Below are 20,751 nucleotides of genomic sequence, written 5' to 3' on the forward strand. Positions count from 1 at the left end.
CAACATTTAGGAAAGTGGTGGGAGTCAACGCAGGACATGTATCATGGAAAATTGACTTTTTTAATTTTAAAATAATTTTCTTTTCTATCTGGAGTATCCAAGAATGTAGAAAAGTATAATATACCCCTCCAGGTGCTGCAGAGATACTGTTATGATTGTTTTTTTTAATTTGTATTTTTTTATTAATCAATTACGTCACATCCGTTGAGCGGGACGAATATCCGGGTAACGAACATGGCGCAAACCGCCATGTTTGAAACGAATTCGTCTTATTACAGTCAGAAATATTTTGTTAGTATAGAGAAGTATTTGCCGAAAGACTTCATTTTGTTGACGGTTCAGTTCCTTCAATCTATGGAAACAACGGACACAACAAAGGGGTAAGTTTGATATTACACAAAATAATAAATTTTAATAAAATTGTGTCTACACTCGTTTTCATATCATTAGCGTCAGTCTTATTACTTATTTTGGAACTGTGCGCTATATGTTTTTACTTCTTGTGGGTGTATTTTGAGTAGTTGTATCATTTTGTCTTATTCTTGGGTAACAATGTGTATAACGCATTCGTTAGCTTTTCACTAACGCTAACATTAGCTTAGTTCGTAGCTTGAATGTAGCGCTTTAACTGAGGTTCATGAATATTGTTAGGGGATTTATATTAATACGTGTCATATATGGTTGTATGGACAATGTTGTTGATATCTTTCAATCAATTAAAACGTTTGTGGCGCAAGTCAACGCTAAAGCATAAATAAATAAATAAACACTACCTCGGCTAAAAAACTACAAATGGCGGCCGGAAAGGCAGACGAATATCCGGGTAACGAACATGGCGCGAACCGCCATGTTAGAAACGAATTCTTCTTATTACAGTCAGAAATATTTTGTTAGTATAGAGAAGGATTTGCCGAAAGACTTCATTTTGTTGATGGTTCAGTTCCTTCAATCTATGGAAACGACGGACACATCAAAGGGGTAAGTTTGAGATTACACAAAAATAATAAACTTTAATAAAATTGTGTCTACATTCGTTTTCATATCATTAGCGTCAGTCTTATTACTTATTTTGGAGCTGTGCGCTCTATGTTTTCACTTCTTGTGGGTGTATTTTGAGTAGTTGTATCATTTTGTCTTATTTTTGGGTAACAATGTGTTTAACGCATTTGTTAGCTGCTCGCTAACGCTAGCATTAGCTTATTTCGTAGCTTGAGTGTAGCGCTTTAACTGAGGTTCATGAATATTGTGAGGGGATTTATTTTAATACGTGTCATATATGGTTGTATGGACAATGTCGTTGATATCTTTTAATCAATTAAAACGTTTGTGGCGCAAGTCAACGCTAAAGCAAAAATAAATAAATAAATAAACACTACCTCGGCTAAAAAACTACAAATGGCGGCCGGAAAGGCAGGTGCACATTTTCCGGCCTGAGGGGTGTGACGTATCTCATTTACATGATAAGACCGCAACTCAGAATACGACGAATTCAGACAAAGGCATCGTTGTTCCACTTTATATAGACCAAAACTAATGGATAAAACAGGAGAATCTATTAATATTTGGGCTTTGAAGTACTTTTTTACTTTTATATGTCGCCTAGGACATACACTTAATTCGTTTTATGGATTATTGTGCTCTTTAATAGCCACAAGATGGCGACAAATCCCAGACTTCTTGAACAATTATTGTTAAGGGTATATTTTGAAGTAATGCTATAGCTGGAATGACAGTTTTGGGGAAGGGTCAATTCTTCAACTGACTTTCCGCCTTCACATTAATGCTGGTTGGAGGTAACAAGAGTTTAACCATCCAGTTTGCAATATGCCAGTTGTTCTGTTATTACTCTTTGTCAATCAAAATCCAGCTTTTCCCATGGCTAATGTCAGGAAGTGGAAGAATATGTGCCTGATCTGCCATCACTAATGTTAAGTGACCTGTTTTGTGCCTAGGCGTGGGCGCAGGAAACATGGATGTGAGCTCGAGCACTCCACAGGCTGCATGTTAAATGGCAATGTCACAGTGATAAAGACTGAACCTTACACACCCTGTTTGTGTGTGTGTGTGTGCGATAGGTCGGAAGTACAGCAGGCCGATGGGGGCCCGCCATAAATCCGCACGGATAGTAGCAGCAACTACAGAACTGATTTATAGCTTTGTGTCTTCCTGGTAGTGGAACTTCTAAGATCTACCAGCAGTGAATTTGGGAAAAAAAAGAATTGAGTAACCCGACCACAAAAATGTGTCGACACACAAATGTCTGCCTTGAAACTATAAGTTATCATTTTAAAACCAGCTATGTTTGTCCACTCGACTCAAAGTTTTTAGAGTACACAAAAGTTCTTTTTTTATGGAAAGAAAAGCGTGACAACTTCTGTGAAGAAAAATTTAATAAAAAAGTGAATAAAAATAGTTATGAGCAAATTTTGCTCCTGAATCCGCCCGGCGGCTTGGCGTGTTAGCATGAATGAAGCCCTTAAAGGTGTCGGTTTCCAGTCAACAAACATGCGGATCGGACTTTCGGTTCAGCAGGAGTTGAACATGTGGGACCAGTCACTCGCACATTGGGCCCTCTGGTCACTTTTTTTGTGTACATTAAAGTCGCTATTCAGCCTCACAAATCAAACCTTCGCTTAGCTAACAGCCGGTAACCTAAAACTAGCAAAACACAACGTTTCCTTAAATACAGTAGCAATCACAGCTCTGTTTGACAGAGTGAATATTGCTCTATAATCAACTTCTTTTTTCCCCCTCCCCTTCTTTTCTCTTTCTTCTTTTTCGGCCACGCAGCTCGGCCTGATGGCTCCTGCTGCCGGAGTGTCTGAGACTATTGATGGTGTCTCGACATCATGCGGCGTTGGCGCGCGTCGTGCCAGGTTCATCGCGCCACGCCGGTTAGCGTGTGTGGTCAACAGGCGACGAGGGCGCCATAGGGGAGGCTTCGTTTAGTCCAAAGCTGCTGTGTCTATTCAGGGTCTTCACTGGCTGACCCAGCACACCAATTCTTTTTATTTTAAAAATGGCATAAAAGCAGAAGCATGAGGTGACGAAACTATCTTTTTATTTTTATTGTGTTGAATGTCTTATTGTGTGTCAGGTCACAACCACCTTGAATCGCTGACTGTTTTTATTACATGCTGTTTTTGATACAATCTAAACTTTATTTTATTAAAGCCTTCCGCTATGGCGAGCAATTGCAATGGGGCTGAAAAAATGGAATTGCCATATCATGGCTCATGAATGACACCAAATGCATTATCCTCCCCCAACCACCAACAAGGTAAGTTTGGAAAAACGTCAAGACATTTCAAACAGTTATAAATATGTTCAAATACACAAAAGACAATATGTAATCTATTGGGTCTTTTTAGACTGCAAAAATTTAATTAATCATCATTTGCGAGCAATGGCATTGAAAAATGGAAGCGCCAAATCATGGCTCATGAATGACACCAAATGCATTATCCTCCTCCAACCACCAACAAGGTAAGAGACATTTCAAACAGTTATAAACATGTTTCATTACATAAAAGCCAATTTGTACTCTATTGAGTGTTTTTAGACTACAAAAATTGAATTAAATTGACGTTTTACTGTTGGTCAAATATGGCATCACTTCTTAAACTAGAATTGGCAATTTCTGGAGAAATTGTGTGTGAAGGCGAAGGCCCTTCACACTATTGTGGGACTCGAAATAATGATTAAATGAAATAAAAATGGTAAATTAATAATGATGATTAAATAAAATAAAAATGGTAAATTAATGATGATGATGAAAATAATTATTAAAGTGATGTGTTAAAATTGAATGAATGAAAAATGAATGAATAAAAAATAATGGCCAAGTGGGATTCGAACTCACTCCTCAAAGTTGCAAGGGTTGAAAGCGCCATTTTCTTCTTACTGAGCTAAACAGCGACTTAGTGTTGTCGTGGTGGAATGATGCTATTAAACGAGAAATAAAAATGGTAAATGACGTTTGGTAAAATGATGTTTTTAAATTAAAATTAAATGAATAAATAAATAAATGAATGAAAAATAAATGAGTTAAATAAATGAGTTAAGGAAAGAAATCATGAAAAAAGTTGTCAGATGTCAAAATTTGAACTCACTCCTGAACGTCGCTCGTGTCTAATGCGCCATTAAGAATGAATGGGGGATTTTAAGGCACAAATTTGCTAATTTAATCAGAAAATCTCAAGCTCTATAAAAATCAATGCATTTTGGTTCGGGCCATAAACTTAAGGAAGCTGTGAACTGTACTTTGCACATTCTCACAAACTTCTCGCTCATCTTTCTCCCCTCTGGCTGGCCAAGGGCATATGGTTAGTCTGGGCAGCAGATAAGAGGAATGTGTCAGTGTGCGCTACTGAACAAACACATCTTTCATTCCTGCCTTTCTTCTTCCCTCGCGTTCCCCTCTTCCCGGCTCCTCACCTCTTCCGTCTCGCTGGCGGCTGGGCACAATTAGGAGAAGGGGCGCTGTTATATTTGCGGGTGACGGCGAAGAGGCCGGGAATGGGCTTCAGATGGGGCTGCGAGGGAGCCCCGCTTGCTCGCAATGAAAGGCTCTTTCCTCTCTGCTAGGGCACATCAGAGATGCCGCTGGCTTTTGCGGAGGGAGAAAAGCGCAACTCTGCTTCCATTTAGCTTTGCCGTCCCCCGACACGCACATTTGTACGACACTTGCATGCACACGCACGTACTCTGCGCTCGCTTTGATATCCGATTGTTCGGGTTTCTGACGCGCGTGCGAATATGGGTAAGATTTTTACGATGAAGGCATAATCGTCAATTCATCGATCAACTGTGACTTTGAGTGTGTATGGTTTTTAAAAGGCGGGGCGAGCTGTTAACTAGCTTAACCCGTTAGCTACACAGTTGTCGAATGCTGTGAAGATGGTCAGTGTAGCATCGTTCCGGTGGCTATTATTAGCACACTGTTCCACAGGCCTGATTCTACCCCCCCCCCCCATGTTTCCTGTCCAACAGGATCGTTTCATCATTATCTCGCCGCGGCTATCGCAGCTCACGAAGAGAAGGGCAGCCCCTTTTGCTTCCATTCCAACAAGGCTTTTTATAGACTTGGACATACATTGTGTTGCTCACGCGGCGTGTCAAGGGCTCCGGGTGTAATAGTTCCCAGAGTCAGGCGACACGCTTATCCTTTCACTGAGCACTCAAACGCTCGCGCCTCTTCATCCGCCCGCCATTTCAAGGGCGGCGCGGCGGCTGCCGTCTGAGCATATCGCACCTTAGGCCCGTTTGCGGCGCTCTCACAATTTGTGCATACAAATAGAAGCACAGATATAGCGTTCGCTCCATAAACACCCCCCCTCCCAGCCCAGTTTCGAAAAGTGTCTTATATTACAGTATTGACAAGGATCGCCTCTGCCTGGCCAATTTTTGCCAGTCGTACGCACCGTGTAAATGTACTTTTAAGCGAGTCCTCGGGCCCTGAAGAAAAATAAACGGCCAATTAAGGGCGTCTGCTTTCCTCTTGTGTTAAATAGCCGACCCGCAACCGGCGCGGTGTTGCTTTAGCACCGCTCGACGTCCGTCCCCGGAGCTGTGAGGCCTTTCCCGCCCGGGGACGAGACGTCTGTAAGGTTTGTCAGCGCCGTGTTTTTACAGCTAGTGTCAGTTTCGGAGTTCAGGGCTCGGCCCCGTAGGAGGCGAATTCTGATGCAGTCTAAACACAAGTGATGAAATGTCATCCTCGTCAGGCACTTGGGCCTTTCCTTTTGGGCTTTTTTTGTCTCCGTGCTTGATGAGGATACGAGTTCGCTCATTTCTGGGGAATTTTATCCCCCAAAAAATTCTGGTCAGCTTCAGTTAAATTTGCTTGTTCGCTCACGAGGTATCGCAGCAAGCTAATACCGCCGCAGCCGACCCGCTGGGTGGTTGTGTTCGTCAGGTGCCACATGAACCCAAGTGGCACCGAGAAGTCCAGAAAATAGTCCTGAGCCGAATCATTCCGAGAGCAAAACCAATATGAGGTAGCGGACTTCATCTCGGGTCCGGCTGTCTCTGTGTGGTCCTCCTTTCCTCCACCAAGTCTCATCTTATCTGTCATCTCCTCCATGAGGCTCAACCTTATCAATGGTCTTACACACGCTGTCCAAATACCGCAAGCTAAGGCTAGCGCACGGAGGCCAAAGTTCGCCTGTCCCTAATGCGACCCCCGCGCGACCTCCTCTGATGTGATTGACCGCTCGCACAAAAGAGCCCCAGTGGTCCGAGCCCGCTAAGGGGTTCTGCTCCATCCGTTAGGCACGGCGGGGGCCTGATAGGGGGGGAAAGGTTTCTGGGTCAGGGGTCGGCAAGATGCCACATGTTCGCTCGTCTGTCACACGCTCCGCCCGTCTCTGGTGACAGTGGCCGGCTTTGAGAAGCAAGACGCCGCTCCCTGCCCCTCCCTCGGAGAGGCATGCGGTTCATTCAGGCCCCAAAAAAATGCGTCTTACACTCGACGTGATACTCCAATCCGATTTGGAGGTGACCCCGTCCAGACTTAGGCGAGCTTGCCTTACTGATGAGAAGGTGAAATGCGAGCCGGCTCAGCTCGCTGTGCCGGATCGATGGACTCGCCCCTGCTGCCGTCCCAGGAGTCCACTCGCTCTCGATCACTGTCACCGCCCCCCTCCAACCTTTGTGTCGTCCTGCCACGGCGTCCTGTCGACTCCTTTTGGCTTGTCGTCTCGTCTTCACTCATTTTCTGCCCTTTTCTCCTTGCCAATATCCCGTCAAATCTGCAAAGCCAAGCAAGCTTGTTCCTGCTGAGACGCAAGAAAAACGCTATTTGATTCAAATATTCAAGAACGGAAAACCCTTGACCGCTATCTGCCCACTATTATTAAATTCCTCAACGTCCTGCCCCGCCCCTTTTCCTCCATCCTTCATTTTCTTCCCCTCTCAGCTTGGATTTACCGAAATATTTTTGATCTAAAGGCATATCTAAAAATCAATCATTTGTAAATTAAAAAGCCAGTACCTCGTTTTTACTCGTATATCAAGGTACCAGTGACATACATGAATAATATACGCCTTTGTATCTAATTTGTGGCCGGGAGCAAAGACCGCCTTGACTTTGATCGCCTGACGTTCACCTCTGTCCTCAACACATGTTTCTGTGATTTTTTAAATTTATTTTCGTAATGACTTGAAAACTGCAAAGCGGCCTCGCCGGCCGATCGCCTTTCTTCTCCGGGTCGGGAATATCGGCCATTAATCATCACCTGGCCGGGTGACAGCCGGCGTTTGATTGTCGGCGCTTTCTCTCGTCGATGTCGCTAGAGGGCTAAAAAGGTGGCGGCGGCTGTCGGGAGGTGTGAGGGAGGGAGGGGGGAGGAGGAGAGGGGGCGAGCACACATCACAAGAAGCATAATTGGCCATGAGTGAGCGCTTACTGGATCAGCAGCCCGGCCTCCTGACTAAGCGCTGTGTATCCGCCAAGCTGGACCCCCTCCAAGCAGCCGGGAAAATTTTTTAATTTGCCACCTACATCAGGCCTCAGGAATGTAGCCCCTCCCCTAACCACCCACCCACCCACCCACCTTCATCCTACCTATAGGCATCCAATACCTCCTTCCTCTTGGTCTGCTTCCTATTAGCGTCATTTAAAATGCAGATCTATATTGACTCATCTAAAACACATGTAGCGCGTCATACCTGCGCTAACGCCGCGCGTAGCTTTTTATTCCGCGGGTTGACTGTAAAATAGCTCCAAGGTGCACTCACGCCGCCACGGATCAAAAGGTGAGTCGAAGCTTTGCCTCCAATTCCCTGGAGGAAGGCGAAGGGGCGCCGAGGTCTGAATGCGTGCGTTTGTGCGCGGCGTGTGCCCTCTCCGTCGTTAGCGAGGTCCGCCTGAGCCAAGCCGCCCCGATTTCCGCCGCTGAGGTAAATTCCTGCGCGCCTCTTACGGCGTCAGCGCCAACAGCGGGGTCGTCTTTAGGGGCGGTCACGCTCGAGAGCCGGTTTCAAAATAAACCATCTGTTTTTGTGCTCTGGAAACATTAGTGATATACTCGAGTCAAGTAGCTTGCGTTTCAGCTAGCAAGAGAGGCCTTTGTTTTGAGTTTTGGCAATTTTCTTGAACGTAATTTATCCCTCCCCCCCTCTGGGGTTGCCTTCAAATTGTTGCCGTATTGCTAAAGCATTGTTGTGCATCCGGCTGGAGAGCGATGGTGATCTCCAGCCAATTAGTGTTGGAGATGCAGTTAATTATTCCCGTTGTTGATTATCCTAATCATGTCTTGGGGAGGAGCCACCAAACGTGCACGATAAGCGTTTTATTGTCTCTCTCAATTGGACCGTGGAGGGAAATTGGGGGGGGGGGGGTTGGCTGCTACTGTTATCTAACATCTGATGCGATTGTAACACTTTGCATTGTAACAAAGCAGTCAGCTGGGGGCTGGGCTAAAGGCAAGAGACTTCCATCAATTCCTCCTCCTCTTTGTTCGATACATTGCTAGCATGCGGTAATGCCTCAGTTGCATGACGTCACTCTGGCGCTTGCACCCGGGACTGTAATAGCTTCTGTGAGGGGAGGGGGAGAGGCCAGACAGCTTATTTTCCAACAGTACCGAGTGGGATGGTCTTCCTTTGTCCATAGCTCTTCTCAAACAAAACGAGCAATTTTCTTCGAGTAAATTCCTCCACTGGTCCGTCCTCCAGGCCCAAGGCGAAATAGTTCCTTTTGTTGCCTTGCAGGATGAAACATAAATGCCACGACCGCTTTCGGTTAAGCTATGGAGACGCTGTGGGGGGAAAGTGATTAACGGGGGCGACAGAGGTTGCAACCAGTAGAGGCGCCGTTGAGTCAGAATCTGAGCAGCGGCCTGTAAACATGTCCGCCCTGTCAACGTTCAGCCCCCTGATGCGAGCGGACACGAAGAGCAGGGTGGACGAGCCGTGATTGATCGGCGGAGCTTTCCAACCTACAACGGCATCTTTCATGAGCCTGAGAAGAGGAAGAAGAAGAGAAGGAGTTGAAAAGAAAAAATGCTCCTCAACTCTCATCAGGGCAATGAGAGATGATGGCTGGTGACAATGCAGCTTTCAGCCAAAATGTTCCGCTGACCCCTCCCCGATCCCGCCTCGCTCGGCCCCTCCCACCCCTCCCGTTCCGCCGCACCTTGAGGTCCTGGCTTGCCAACCTCGACAGCATCCAAGCCACCCTCCTCGCTGTCACCCATTGAACGCCTCGGCGGGGCCTCCGACCGAAAGCGTGCGAGTCCTTTGATTGGACGCAGCCCGTAGCTTCGCCTCCATATCAACCCGATGTGACAATGGCAAATTACCGCCAACGAGAGGCGCCGAGGGAAGCTATGACGAGTACAAAGCCGCTGTCCCGCCGCATTAGTTGTGCTCGACGTTTTATTTGACTCTCCATTTATTGCTCCTGTCGTGGAGAGAGGCTTTCGAGATCTGCTCTCAGTCTGCCACTTATAGATCTGCCGTGCGGAACCGCAAGCTGTTTTGGCTGACGCCAAGATTGTTTGTCTGCTATCGATCACGACCAGCTCGGAATCAATCAGATGTTCACGCTGGCGAGAATCACAAACTACTCCGACTGAAATGCCCGATTCGTGTAATCTGGCCCACTTGGCAGGCGTGCTGGGCCCTTGGGTGGTCAAAGGTGATGTACCCCCCTCCTTTGATTGGGGACCTGATAAGGTCACGTGATCCATGTCGAGGAATCCTCGCTCAGCCTGACCCCGCTTGTGCTCCACATAAAGCAAATTACTGTTAACAATCTGCTGGCAGCAGAGGCGGACGATCAGACGTGGGCGCAACGGCGACAATGCCATTGTTCTCCCGTCTCCCTCCTTCCCTCGCTCCCCCCGACAAATTGTAACTACCCCACTGGGCTCCAGGAAGCCTGTCAGGCTTAATTCCCAGAAACTGGCAACATCTAAACCGTCTTACAGATGGTAGTGAATAGAAAAATGTTTCTGCCTTTCTTTTTTTTTTTTTTGTGGGTTTTCTGTCTTTTGTCCTCGAGCTCCTTGATTGTCTTTTAATGACGGGCGCTTTGAGGTTCAACTTCATCGGAGATTTCTTTTCCCATGCCGGCAATTGGCTGGACGGGCCCTGGGAAGGTGATGGCAAAAAAATAATAATTTGATTGGGCGTGACAGATTAGCATGTGTAAATGATTTTGAATCAATTTTGAATCGTAACCTGAAGAATCCAAATCGAATTGACTCTAATTTGAATCTTTTTTTTTTTTTTTGCTTGACAGTTGCGTAACATCACCTAAACAACCCTCGCTCGTCCTTGACTCTTATTCCCATCATCTCCCTGACTCTTTAAAAATAGACATTGCGCAAGAAGCCGCACTTCACTGCTGCATCCATCTTGCCCCCCCTTCGTCCGGGTCACCTTGTGTTGAATGCACCCACCCCCTCTCCCGTCTATATTTTGAATACATTTGCCGATTTGCATATTCATTTAAACAAGGATGTTCTCATCATATTTCATCCAATGGCCTATCTGGGAGCGCCGCTCGGTCAGATTAATTAAAGTCATTTATCTGTCAGTTACCTGCTGGGCTCTTGCAGATCACCATTTGTCTTTGGGAAGATTTTTTTTTTTTCTGGTTTGAAGCAAGGTGTCACCTCTCTTTTGGAGACAAAAGAAGCAGAGGCGGCGGAATGTAGTCCAAAACATTCGGTGCATCGTCGCACCCATCCCCATCCCTGCTAAGCCTCCTGTTGTTCACATGGCGCCCCCACCCTAAGCCCCCCGCCTAGCCCAGCCCAGCACCCCACCTCTCCCCTTCTTTCTATTGCATAATAGCTGGTGATGCTCAAAAGCTTGCAGCGGTGAGCTCACAGCAGTGCCTCGCCCCGCCCACCTGAACCCAGCCGTTACTGAAAAGCAGCCAGTATTTCATCATCCTCCCCAAGCTCCCCCGTGTTGCTGCACTACCTGCCACCGCCTCAGGGTGGCAGCCCAGGCACGCCTGTCCTCCACACGACCAGACACGATGTCCTCGTTGACTCTGCGTGCGCGTGCGCGTGTCTAACGGCTGACAGGAACAGAAAGCGCCTGGAGTCTGCTCTCGCTACAGTCTGGCATCGACTATCAACAAGATACACCAGGGAGGAAAGGAAGAGGAGAAAAACTGAGGGAGGGGAAGGGGAAAAAAGGACAAAGAGAAAACATAAGCAAAAGGGAGGGGCTGTAGAGTGATGTATGGAATGATGGCGAGAGAGCAAAAAAACGACAAGACACAATAGGATGCGAGAGAGGGATTCGAGGGAAGATGATTTAAAAGCACGGACGAGGCAAAAATAGACAAAGGCGGGAGACAAATATAGAACAAAAAAGACAGGGAGGCCTGATTTAAAGACAGATGTGCTTGGAATGCAAAAGACGTGCCCGAGAGGGGTCCGTAGGGTATTTGAACTGCTTTCTGTCTGCTGAGTTAGTCAAGAAGGCAATGGGAGGTTGGAAAAAAAACAAATCTGTGCAAAGGTACATTGGAGGCGCAAAGGGAAAAATTTGACAACGGTGAAGCTCTTTGTTCGGAATGATGTCTCTTTATGTTAATTATAATTTTACATTTCGTAAGCAATGGCGGTATCGGTACTTGGTATTGGAGTACACTCGTTTTCCCGTTGAGTTTATTCTCAAATAAATGCAACTTTATTTATATATATTTGTATTTTTGGGTGCTGTCAAATGCAAGGACCGAGGTACTGCCGCTAGTTTATATTGTCGAAACGTTAGCCGGAAGGAGAGTGGCACTTAAGCCTGCACCTGTCGTTTTTTTTTGTGGGTTTGCAGCGAGGGGGCGGCTGCCTGCGAATAAGAGGGAGGGGGAAAAAAAAGTGTAGGAATTCCGCTCTATCCCTCGAGGTTAGCAGGTCCCCGCTGTCATGCACCATCTCCCCCCGATGATTCCACATGGCGCTTTTATGAGCTAACGTCGCAACTGCGTCTATTACACAAAGAGGGAAGTCACAGACTGATGCGCACTCGCTCGTGTTCATCCGCAGTGCCCAAAGTGCACCGTGCAAAACGTTGGCCAAAATCCAGAGGATTATATCACTTCCCCCGTTGCTTCAATGGAGAAGGGGTGGGGGGGGGGGGGTCGGTTAATGGAGCCCCACCTGTGCCAATGCAGCAGAGCTTCCCCTTCTCCGTTTTGGCATCTCCGCCAAGCCAGCTGCACCCAGATTCCAGGCGGTTAGAAATTGACACAATCTCTAATCTAACAGCACGTCTTGTCTGGAACGATCTAATTTAAGGTTTTAATCCACACCCCTTTTAAAATCTCTTGGGGAGTTCATGTATCATTTCTCATAAACCGCTTCACCGGTATTAACAAAGCCATTCCAAGACCAAACCATGTATCATTTGTAGACATTAGCCCCTTGTAAGTGCTTGTGGATCCTCTATAAAAAAGCATTAATGTGAGCTGTCTGGACCCCTTTACTGCGTAATGACCTCTTAACGTGAACTTTGACCCGCAGATTGTACCCACAATGGGGAGCAATGAAACGCCGGGGATGCGGCAAAGTAGGGCAACTCCCCAAGGTCGCTGGCTTTATTCGCCTCAGAGGGAGCAAGAAATAAAATTGACACGAAAAGGGAGCGGGAGCGAAAATTGTTTCGTTTCGCACACAAAAAAAAAAGACACGTAGGAACACAATAGCCTACTTTTCCACTATTGTTTTGGCACACTCGAGTCTCCGAAGCAATTATGAAAATTAATTACGATTCCTCTGGGAGTTGTGTAGAAATGAGCTGCCACTTTCCAGAGCTGAATTGAGATAGGCAGAAATTCTCAAGTAGGGTTACCTAAGTGTTGAGTCACTTCTTGCCTTGAGTACATTTCCACTTATGTCGTAAATGTCATATATATATGCCTTATGGTGTTCCACAGGGTTCAATTTTGGGCCCCTGCTGTTTTACTTGTATTTGCTGTCCCAGGGTTCCATTGTTAGAAAACTATAATAAATACAATTCGAGTGTCGTTTGACTTTAAGAGCAATAAACTTTAAACGTCCGACTGCTCTGAATGGATTGTAACTCGGCAGATTCAACAGCACTTGGCAGAAATTTGTATGAGGTTCGATCGGCCGGAGCGAAAACAAAAAGCAGCCCGAGTCAAGTGCGACGTAAATCCAAGGACGCAGATGTTCCGCGGAACACCACAATCCAATCACGTCTTTGCACTATGAAATGCAGTCAGATGTCATAACAATGTAGCACATCAAAGTATGTAGGCTTGTAAACTCCAGGGGCTTGAATAACCTCTGAGATTAGCGTTGTAAGTCAAGGCAGCCATCTCCACTCAGGGGGACCCAGACGTCATAAATGTCCCCAGACACTGAAAGCCAGTCTCGAGCTTGGCCTCTCTGACCCCTGGCTCGACGTCTCCGGGCGTGAAGTAACGTCGTTAGGCGGCTTCCGAGGTCAGTCTTTGTTTGTCACGTCGGGTGTTAAAAGCCCATCGGGGGCTTTTGTTTTAGATGCTGATACCTGAGAGAGTGTGCACTGGAGCAGCTGCGCCGGCCGGGGAGGTCCGGTCGGTGGGTGCAACCGTGACTTGACCCCCGTCACAACCGGGTCCCGGTGACCATGTAAAAGCAGATGTGTCCTTGAGTTTCGCTAATCAATGGAAATGAGTCGTTATCACGGCTTATTTATGGAAATATTAAGCATCTCTATGTCAGATACCCAACCAAAGATAATCACTTTTGATTTTGGGCCGTTCCTTCATCAGTCAGTTGTGGAGATTATATTCGTTATTAGTATGAAAGATTATGCAAATTGTCTCTTAGCCATTTCCACTGTACTTAGAATGGAGTATGAATGAATGAATTCAGTTCTGGACTGGTTTTGGATTAAGGGTTTAGGATCAGTTCCATGAGTCTTAATGGAGGGGAATTTTTTTGAAAAATATCAGCGTGAATCTATGAAATCGTACAATAGCCATGCTAATTGCGAAGCTAGGATTGACAGAATAGCTGGAGGAACAAATGAGAGATGAGGTTTTGGTCCCAGCGCTTCATCTTTGGCACCACCTTTCAAGCAGAAGCCTTGGCGGCGCACAGGAAGTCAGCTGTAGCGCCAGCGGACACGGCGGACATGACGGCGCACATGCCCTCGCCATGTGTGAGCCGGCCCGCTACTGCATCAAGTGGTTTGTGACATCACGGCACCATATGAGCTTGACTGACAGACGCGCTGGTTGTTTTCTTCTTTTAGAAGGAGTCCATTTCCTGTGCTCCCTTTGTTTTAGAGTGCTTATTTTAAAGAAGGGAAGGGGGGGGGGGGGGGCGAAAAAAGATCTCCCCCTTTTTAAACGTGCTGTTTACATTGTGTGAGTGCTTTGAGGGGAAAGCACAAAGCCACCGCACAGTGGCTGGATTATAAACTTGGACTGAGTTTCAAACGGAGTGCATTTATAAACACGCAGTCCCCCCCCCACTATCCCCTCGTGGCCCGCGCACATATTACTTTGGATCAAACCCAGACCAGGCCTTGCTTGCTTTGAGTTTGCACACCTTGGTTTTTGCGCTCACATGCAAGACAACGATCGGGTTGGTAGGAACCAAACAGACTCTCGTTTTCAAAAGCTGTTCAGAACCTTTTTACAGTCAGAACAGCCCCCCCCTCTCAAAGGGTGCATAATAACCAGCGCACCTTGACGTGTGAAGAGACAGCGAGCGACGACCCGAGGGGCACTTTGGCGCACGAGGGGGGACGACCTGCGAGCAAAGACGACGAGGACCTGAATGGCCATTATGTGCCAGCTGTTGAGAACGAGGAGTAATGTTGGCATGACTCCACATGGGCCCCAGTCCTGCGGTTATACCCCCCCCCCCTCACCTCACCTCACCCCACCCTTCGGAACTTTGCCAAACCCTCCCGCACGCTACGTCCCTGACCCATCTAGGGACGCACTTATTACACCTCAGCAGCGAGCCCCCCCACCCCCTTTACCGCCAGCCCTCAGTTCCACATTCCAAAGGGGGGCACTGGTTAAATCTAATCCCAAAATAAGACGCTCAGCTGTCCGGGAAAAGAAAGGGAACTTTCCTCTGGTAAATTCTAGACTTCTTTTTTTCTTGACGCCCTCCCTTCTTTTCAACCAAAGTGGAGGCAAGATGACACTCTGGGCCCCATTGGCCAGTTGCTTTTGTCTTTCTACGACCTTGATTTATCCTTTCTTCTCACTGTTTTATGTTTTTTTCTTGCCCCCCCCCCCTTCCATGGTATAAGATTGCCTCTGTGTTGGGTCCCGGGAGCCTGAATGCAAGAGGGGGTTACCTTCCTTCAGGGCCACTTTGCTCTCTTTGCGCATACACACACGTTCTTGTTTAGGTTCCAAACAAGACAGATGTAAGCAATTTTACACCTCAGATCTCGGAATGATTTGATATTGTGTCTCCAAGTGCTGCAGAAAAGCCAAAGAAAAATCTAAATGGCAAATAGGTTCAAAGTCCCCCATTTTTTTTTTTTTTTTGAAACCTCAGTCAGATGTTCAACTTTAAAGTTTCAAGTCCAAGTGTAATCCGGATTTCATCCAGATTTTGCCACTTGGAAGCAAATCCAATGTGGCAAATACCATTTAACTTGTTGTCCGCTCTCAACTCTAATCAGATCAGGTGGGATATTAGCCACGTTAGCTCCTATTAGCTTTTGAACATTTTACTAATAGATTTGCTGCTTTACCAAAAACACAATGTATTGTGTCTATTTCTTTTATTCTTTTAAATATAATTATAAAATTGTAATTTATAAAATACATTTCAAAAATATAAAATCTAATTATTTTGTTTTTAATTTAGACACTTAGATAATTTAGATAGAGATAGAGGAAAAAAACATGCTACTCTTTAATAATTAATACCGCATTGATGTAATGGTTTAGTGTTAGGGGGGGTAAACGGTGGTTGAAAAAAAAACAACAACAACAGATGGACCGTGTATGTCCTTAACCCAGATTCTGCTGCTCTAATCCCATCTCCCCTGCAAGAATATCCACGTCGCATGCTCAATGTGCCACAGAGAAAATATTCGGGTGCCACTCTGACTCAGGTTGGGATGGCTTCTTTGCCGTTGTCAAGGCAACCCGAGTGTCGGTTTCGCATTTTTCAAGTGGCGCCGAAATAATAGAACTCATTGGAAATGAGCAGTTGGTGTGGGGGTAGTGGGACCCAGACTGTCAGCCGTCGGGGTTTAAAAAAGCGGGGGGGGTGGCATCCCTCAGCTGATGGTGGGCGGGGTTAGTCAGCTGATGGCATCAACAAGAGATGGGGGCGCTTGCTTAAGCAGTCAGCTGGCATAACATCATTATTTGACCTTGTAAAGCTGGTCAGTGGGAGGACTTAATGGCCCTCATTGCACGCACAATGTGTACCCCGTCGCTGTCACGTTTTGGCGCCCTCTTGCCAATCCAAACCTTTCTAGGTCAGGTCAGAGGTCATGTTGGATATAAGGGATTGCCTTGTAAATTAGTTGATTACAAATCCCTAATTACACATTTCTAATCTTTGTCAATTGTGCGTCACAGGCCTCTTTTGTAATGTTGGTTTACAATTTGTAGCAGAAGATATCAGTTGCTATCGACAGCCGGCCTGGCGTTTATCCTCCGAGAGCGCCATCGACGGCTGTTTAGAGCTTTTGTCGATTTTTACCTGAAATCAATACGATGCCATCGCTGACGCAGCACAAACGGCAGCCAGACAAGAATCAATGAGTTTTTTAATGGGATCAAAAACCGTCGCAGTTGCCGGAACACCTTCAAGGTTGCGACTCGAAAACAAGTATTATACAAAAGCAGTGCAAAGAGAGAAAAATTGTGTTTGGAAATCTTTGAATGTTTGCTTAAATGTAGTCTTAAAAATTAACCTCAAGATCTTTTTTTCTGTCGTTTTTAGAAACACTGTTCAACCATATCCATGATAAGGACTCGGAAATTCCGTATATGAGGAATCAGGAAATCCATTAATGAGGAATCAGAAAATCCATTAATGAGGAATCAGGAAATCTATCAATGAGGAATCAGGAATTCCAGACATGAGGAATAAGAATTTCCAAGTGATCCCTGTTGCATCTTCGGATTCAAGGTAAGTTTGTTTTCCATTTTCAAAAGTCTGTTCTTGTTATTTAATGTAGTTTTCTGACTATAAGGCTCACTTAAAATGAATTAATTTTTAATGATTCAACGTAAGTTTGTTTTCCATTTTCAAGAGTCTGTTTTTGTTACTCGTAATTTTCTGACTATAAGGCTCACTTAAAATGAATAAATTTTGAATGATTCAAGGTAAGTTTGTTTTCCATTTTCAAGAGTCTGTTTTGTTACTTGTCATAGTTTTCTGACTACAAGGCGCACATTAAATGAATTTATTTTTAATGATTCAAGGTGTTTGTGTTCCATTTTCAAGAGTCTGTTTTTGTTATTTACCATAGTTTTATGACTATAACGCACACTTAAAATGAATTAATTTGTTATGACTCAAGGTAAGTTTGTTTTCCATTTTCAAGTCTGTTTTTATTTACTGTAATTTTGTGACTACAATGCACACTTAAAATTAATAAATTTTTAATGATTCAAGGTAAGTTTGTTTTCCATTTTCAAGAGTCTGTTTTTGTTATTTACTGTAGTTTTCTGACTATAATGCACACTTAAAATGAATACATTTTTAATGATTCAAGGTAAGTTTCAAGTGACAGCGGTCACCAAGGCACCCGCCAGAGGCGGGTGCCGAGTTCACTGGCCCCGTGCACCAGCGGTCACTTCCATACCTCCAGCCACGGAGGTGGCAGGCACTTCCATACCTCCAGCCACGAAGGTGGCAGGCACTTCCATACCTCCAGCCACGGAGGTGGCACTTCCATACCTCCAGCCACGGAGGTGGCGGCACTTCCATACCTCCAGCCACGGAGGTGGCGGCACTTCCATACCTCCAGCCACGGAGGTGGCACTTCCATACCTCCAGCCACGGAGGTGGCACTTCCACACTTCCAGCCACGAAGGTGGCAGGCACTTCCATACCTCCAGCCACGGAGGTGGCTGGCTGGTACTTCCATACTTCCAGCCACGGAGGTGGCACTTCCATACCTCCAGCCACGGAGGTGGCTGGCTGGTACTTCCATACTTCCAGCCACGGAGGTGGCACTTCCATACCTCCAGCCACGGAGGTGGCTGGCTGGTACTTCCATACTTCCAGCCACGGAGGTGGCGGCACTTCCATACTTCCAGCCACGGAGGTGGCTGGCGGGCACTTCCATACTTCCAGCCACAGAGCTGGCAAAAATTGCACTAAGTGCCAAAGTCCATTCATTTACAACGGAGTGTCCGCCAGGCAGCGACATTTCCCCGTTACCGCTGGAGATAGTCCGAGCGCATCCGAGCGCCTGGAACTCTGCGCTGGCGTGGTTGAGCGGCAGGCCTCGGCGCTTTGGGTGGATCTTCCAGCCACAGAGGTGGCACTTCCATACTTCCATACCTCCAGCCACGGAGGTGGCACTTCCATACTTCCATACCTCCAGCCACGGAGGTGGCACTTCCATACTTCCAGCCACAGAGGTGGCACTTCCATACTTCCATACCTCCAGCCACGGAGGTGGCACTTTCATACCTCCAGCCACGGAAGTGGCACTTCCATACTTCCATACCTCCAGCCACGGAGGTGGCACTTCCATACTTTCATACCTCCAGCCACGGAGGTGGCACTTCCTTACTTCCAGCCACAGAGGTGGCACTTCCATACTTCCATACCTCCAGCCACGGAGGTGGCACTTCCATACTTCCAGCCACAGAGGTGGCTGGCCGGCACTTCCATACCTCCAGCCACGGAGGTGGCACTTCCATACTTCCAGCCACAGAGGTGGCTGGCCCGCACTTCCATACCTCCAGCCACGGAGGTGGCGGCACTTCCATACTTCCAGCCACGGAGGTGGCTGGCCCGCACTTCCACTTCCGCTTAAAATGAATACATTTTTAATGATTCAAGGTAAGTTTGTTTTCCATTTTCAAGAGTATGTTTTTGTTATCAAAGTCAAAGTCAGCTTTATTGTCAATTTCTTCACATGTTAAGACACACAAAGAGATCGAAATTACGTTTCCCACCGTCCCACAGTGACTAGACACTTTACACAACACATACAAGCAAATAGCACAAAGAGTAAAAATGAATAGACAAGAGCGATGAATAAGTAATAAGCAAATAACCCAAATAATAATAATATTTACCATAGGCGCACTTAAAATGAATTAATTTGTAATGTTTCCTCATGTCCTTTATCTGAAAATACCCCTGAATAAACCTACTGATCCGGCACGCCCCGAAAATCCGAAAAATACAGTAAATCAGCGGTTCACCCGCTGGCTTTTAACTTGTTGATGGTATTGGCAACGTCACTTGCGGCTGCATTAAGAGGATGAGCTTGCAGCTTTTACCTTGACAGCACTTTTATTATCGCTCCGAGCGTCCTAAAAAGCTGACTGGCTCTTTTCTATTCCCTTGTTGGCTAAAACGACATTCTTTTTTGTCCTGTATGATGTGTGAACGTTTGATGTCAATGATAAATAATTGGAGCTATGCAATTAATTGATGATTTATTCTACCATAAACTGGCAAAATATGCTAATCGGCTGCAATTTGACTGTTGTTTTTATTTGTTGGCTTGTAAAATGTTAAATGGACTGATGTTGTTAAAAAAAAAAAGGCTTTAAAATTTATTATGTCTTGACTGATGAAAATGTTGGAATAATGAAATGGAAGATATCAAATTGTTACTTGGGGGCAGAGTTTTAAACACACAGCTGATTAGTCCCAATCATAAAGTCGAGCCTGAGAGTCGAGCGAAAGAATTTGGGGAGAGAAAACAGAAGGCGTCCGAAAACGGTCGTGTGGGCGTTTTTTATTGGTGTCATGAGAGGAGAAATCAATAAAAGAGGTGAAAAAAAGCTTCACGCTTTTAAAAGCTCCATCACGGAGGCAATTAAAGAGGCCTTCAAAGAGTCGGCCTAATCAGCGCTTAAATAAAGATAGGAGCGAGCGAGGCGGCGCTTCTGTAATCTAACCGCCCTGGACTTTGTGGCCCTTCGAACCCGACGTGTGTGTGTGTGTTTATATGCCTTCTCTTGCGCACATGTGGCAGAGAGCCCGGACGTGTTTGTGACAGCTCGTATGTGGTTAACGGGCCTGTTAAAGGGTCCAGTCCTTCCCTGTCAGTCTGGCGCGTCTGACCTCTGTCTAAACCGACAAAGCAGATGTGTGCGCCGGCGTTCTAAATGGCACTGGATCCGGGGATGCTCCGCCCCTTCGTATCTGTGACCCCCCCCCCCCCTCCTTCCGTTTACCTGCCCGTCTTATCTGCGGGCTCCATAGACCCATTCGTCATGTGTGTAGGTTCTCACCGTGATAAGGCGCCTTGCCGGTGAGTCAATACGGCCGGCGTTTGCTCTTTCTTACCTCGCCGCTCCCCGCTTAAAGAGGCGGCGTGTCGACATAGCAGATTCCAGCCGGAGCAATGAGTTTACTCGGGGCATACAAGAGTTCGTTAGCCAGGTGGAAAGAAAATCTTACATATGTCGATCTGCAGCCGGGGTGAAGGAAACAATTCTACCCAGCCGTTCATCAGATTGCCACGATTTAGTTTGTGAAAGTGGACGTAAAAGTCAAGTCGTCCCGTGTTGACCGTTAAAAAAGATTACAGGTTAAAGGCTTGGCTTTTCACGGCCCTGGAGGACGTGTCTTGCGGATGGCGGCCCAA

At 46.3% G+C, this 20,751-nt stretch overlaps 1 protein-coding gene across 2 annotated transcripts in view; it reads left to right on the top strand.

Moving 5' to 3' along the window:
- Positions 1-235: 235 nt before the first annotated feature.
- eva1aa (eva-1 homolog A, regulator of programmed cell death a) overlaps positions 236-20,751 on the top strand; it is a 110,376-nt gene continuing 89,860 nt past the window's right edge. Inside the window, exons 1-5 of one of the 2 annotated variants that reach the window (XM_085938479.1) lie at positions 236-380; positions 2,791-3,043; positions 3,175-3,280; positions 3,372-3,486; positions 16,908-17,096. The gene's annotated coding sequence lies outside the window, so the exon portion shown is untranslated. Of the gene's footprint in view, positions 381-696; positions 979-2,790; positions 3,044-3,174; positions 3,281-3,371; positions 3,487-16,907; positions 17,097-20,751 lie in introns of those variants that run through there. The other variant, XM_085938480.1, reaches the window with a different exon arrangement.

This window comes from Syngnathus leptorhynchus, chromosome 18, assembly GCF_054491065.1.
Source record: "Syngnathus leptorhynchus isolate UIUO chromosome 18, UIUO_Slep, whole genome shotgun sequence".
Taxonomy (NCBI): Eukaryota; Metazoa; Chordata; class Actinopteri; order Syngnathiformes; family Syngnathidae; genus Syngnathus; species Syngnathus leptorhynchus.